General features: G+C 36.5%; 1 long non-coding RNA gene across 1 annotated transcript in view; it reads right to left on the reverse strand.

Annotated features, from left to right (window-relative positions):
• Positions 1-3,824: 3,824 nt before the first annotated feature.
• The window catches only part of LOC123596763, an 8,456-nt gene continuing 8,300 nt past the window's right edge, over positions 3,825-3,980 (reverse strand). The window contains exon 4 of the long non-coding RNA XR_006711857.1: positions 3,825-3,980. This exon is cut by the window's right edge and continues 96 nt beyond it. This is a non-coding gene — a long non-coding RNA (uncharacterized LOC123596763).

Below are 3,980 nucleotides of genomic sequence, written 5' to 3' on the forward strand. Positions count from 1 at the left end.
ATAAAAATGGCGATAGAAAACGTTGATAAAACAACTTCTGCCAACTGGAAGGTGGCGTATCTTGGGCAAAATAAGAAATAGCCATCCAAGTACTACACGTGACCTTGCCACATATTTCAAAACTGGTAATAATGTCCCTGTGTTTTAGTCCCCAGGAAGTAATGACTGACATCATCACCTCCTGTTAATAACAATTCACGGTTTATTTTTTAGCCAACGAACAGTTTTTGCTCCATTTTTGAGCCAGAAGCTTGCTTAAAATTCACACACATGCACACATGCAAAGTGTCTATGGACTTTAAGGATACCGATGCCATCGGCTTCCTTTCCATTTACAACTTAGAATCAAATAATACACTTTAACAACAACACTGCGACAAACACCACAAGGAAAAGGGTGCTTGCCATTTGAAGGGAAACCAGAGCAAATCTGCAGCTAATGGGGCCATGCCGTAACTCCCCTGAGCTACACAAGAGCTGGGCATATCCCTGTGGACAGTAGCAATTACCTTCATTCTCCCTGATCTGAAGTAATCCTTGCTACATACGTCCCTCCTTGTGAGCGATGAGGCCCACTGTTTGCGGAGTCTAAGACCAAATGATCTTTCACAAGCAAAATTTAAACTTGAAATAGGATTCTCTGGCTCCTGATGCGGACTCTATTTTTCTCGTGTACTTTATACATTCCCAAATCAGGCTCAGGCCGGCTACAGATGGTGCTGGTGTGTAATGAGTAGGGCTCTGAAGCTGCTCAACTCCCAGGGGAAGATCCGGTAATGGAACTAACTATGTATTGTCCACCTTATATACTAGATTTGATTTTGGACTATTTGCCCAACTGTGTTTGTTTATTTCTCGGCACTGGAGGGCTTCCATTAGCTAAGGGCTGATTGAACATAGACTGTGGAGTAAGAAGGAACACAACATTTTTTCCCCCTGAATGCTGATGTAATCCCTTTTCTTTTACTGACAATTGAGTAATGTTTGCCATTGGAAACTGTGTTAGAAATGAGCTGATATTTGCAGTCATTAGTGAAAAAGAATTGTTTTGATCCCAGGGAACAAAGTGAGCATTATTTTTTTGGATGACAATGTTGCAGAAGTTTGTGCCTAAAACTTGGGTATTCAGGACCATGAAAGAGAAACTGCTAACATTTTAAAGCTGAAAATTACCTTGTTTCAGTAAATCAAAAGATTAATATTTAAGACCTCATAAATTTTGCTCACAGAGCATAGCCAAATATTATTATCATAACGAAAACAAAAACCTCAACTCAGCAAATTAGTCACCAAAGACCACATGTAAATTGACATTTTAGTTTCTTAACTAATGGAATCATTTGTCATTTTACTGAAGCAGTTCATTATAAAAATAAATTAAGAATAAGTAAATTGTAGTCATAGCAATCATGATGAAATTATTAGTAATTACATTTACCGGCATGAAAGTTTTCTGCCTGCTTCTCATCAGCAGATGTTATTCAAAATAACTTTGGAAATAAACACTGATGCTGTATCAAGGTTGAAAAACACATAGTGCAAGGAAGAAAGAAAGTTGCTAATTAACATTAGGAAAATATTGTCTTTCCCTTTCAAATATACACAAGTTCAAGTCTCCAATTCGAATATCAAAATGAAGAAAATGAGAAAACTCTCTACTACCCTAACTAGCAAAAAGAAAATTAGAAAGCAGAGACCAGCTCATGCAATTTCTAAATAAATGAAAAGGAAATTACATTTCTCTGGGTAAATATTTACTTCCTAAAGCGTGCCAACAAAAGCTACGTTAGAAATGGGACACGGTAGTAACTAACTAACTTGCACTTAGTTGATTTAATTGGAAATGTGCTGTTTTTCCTTTTAAGCCTTTGCGTTAATTGTAGAATAAAGAATTTCCAATCTGATGTTCTAATTGCGCCTGGGATCTCGTATCCTGTTTACATATATATTGATCTGTCAGATGACCTCATATGTATCCAGGTAGGCCATATTAGGAAGAACATTTAACCCATTTTTACCATGATACTCAATAACAGAACGTTTCTATTTCTAGCTTTTTAAAAATAATTGTTATGCCTAACATTCAATGTAGGCAGAGAAGCATCATGCTTCAGATTTGCAATTTCAACTGGTAAAATTTCAGGTACAAAAATATAAAATATAATAATTTTTAAAATTTCATAAAATGTCATTTAAATCTTGACATGCAGAAAAAAAATGTTACTGGCTAAAAATTACTTCTATTTCTATTCCATATAAGGCGTACACAGAAACTTTTCCTCGAATGGCTGTTGTTATTTCTAGCTAATGTTGATGTTAGTAAATTGATATAGCAAGATGACTTTTTTGGTCAAATTTGCTTGTCTACCTTACAAACATATGAAGTAACAAAAAAGGCAACTCTTCTTAATTCTCTTTACAAAAATGAAACATTTGCGATGCTTTTAAACTAGATTCAGTACGAAAATTTTAAAAAGGAAAATAGATTCAATAATTATAACTAATGTGTATCTTGTTATGACTTCTTTTTAAAAAGGAATAATGTTGGACCCCTCAGACCAAACATCTGGGATAATATTTGGAATTAGAATGATCTGGTCTGGGAGTTTTATTTAAGTGAATTTAGGAAGACAGGGTTGTGACCAGATAGTGGAAATTGCCCATTCAGGTCGGATGGATTAGGCACCTACAATGAAGCCAGAGAATGGAGACTTGGCTGGAGAAGGGACCAGAGAGCAGAGGAGGAGGGGACGGGGAAGGAGGGGGATGGGGGATGGGAGAAGGGGCAGAGGATGGGGACTTCAAATCCCATAATAGGTTTGGGACAAGCTGCCTAAGAGCAAACATACTTCTTGAGTTTTCCTTTCACTTAGAAACAGTTACAGCTGCTTCTTCATTTATGGTTTTAAGACTACCAGAAAACGGCAGCATTCCTAAGGAATTTTAATCCCTTCTTAAAGTTTGAAGGGTTGGCTAATAGCTTTGGGGTAATGCTCAGCTGCTTGAAATTCATATAATTTTCTTATTAGTTGGAAGGAAAATCCCATTCCCTCTCTTCCCCCGCCCCCCCTCTCTCTCATACATACATTCCTATATAGGAACAGGAAAGTAGATAGTAAGGGAGTAATTTATTTAATATATTTAGCTTGTGAATAACAATATATTCTGAAGTTTTCTTTTTTTAAATCAGTCATCTAAGATGAAACAATTTCAAGAAACACAAACATCATACAGTACTTATTTTTTAATAAACCCTAATATTTAAAAATTGAAGAGAACACTGAAATGTAAACTGATATTTTGCCTTAATAGTATCACTCGCCCGCGAGCACACGCACACACGCACACACACACACACACACACACACACACACACACACAGGGCTTGGATACTTTGTGACTTTATTTCTTTCTAGTAAACATTCTACAAGAGATGGATTTAAGTACATTTTGAATGTAATATCTTAGAACTCAGCCCTTGAACAAGTCGATTTACTTTTTTCTGAGTTGGACAAAGAAACTGTATTGAAAAGCATTCTCCATTACCTCTTGATTCTTCCAGAGAGTGTGTGTGTGCACGGTCGTGCGCGTTCATGTGCGTGCATGTGCACATGTGCTCACGAGACCACTTTGGGGACCTCATGCAGTAAGTTACAATGATGGAGCATGACAGTCAGAATAGCACACACTATTAGCTGGACCTCAACTCTATTACAGTGCTATGTTTGGTGACATAGAATCAAGAGACTCAAGGATACAAGGTCAAAGGTAGCAAAACATTACATTAATCTGTTCTCTTCACAAGATACCAGTATATCTCCATGTAAGATACAGCATTTGCTGTTTAATTACGAGAAACAAATACCAAAGTACATCATTTAACAAAATGAATAAGAAAATAGTTGCCTTTCAGCTAAAGATGTGTAGATTATCTTTCCTGCTTCTCTTATTTTATGACCTCTACGGTTATTACTGGGATT

The sequence above is a fragment of the Leopardus geoffroyi genome, chromosome C1 (assembly GCF_018350155.1).
Source record: "Leopardus geoffroyi isolate Oge1 chromosome C1, O.geoffroyi_Oge1_pat1.0, whole genome shotgun sequence".
Lineage (NCBI taxonomy): Eukaryota > Metazoa > Chordata > Mammalia > Carnivora > Felidae > Leopardus > Leopardus geoffroyi.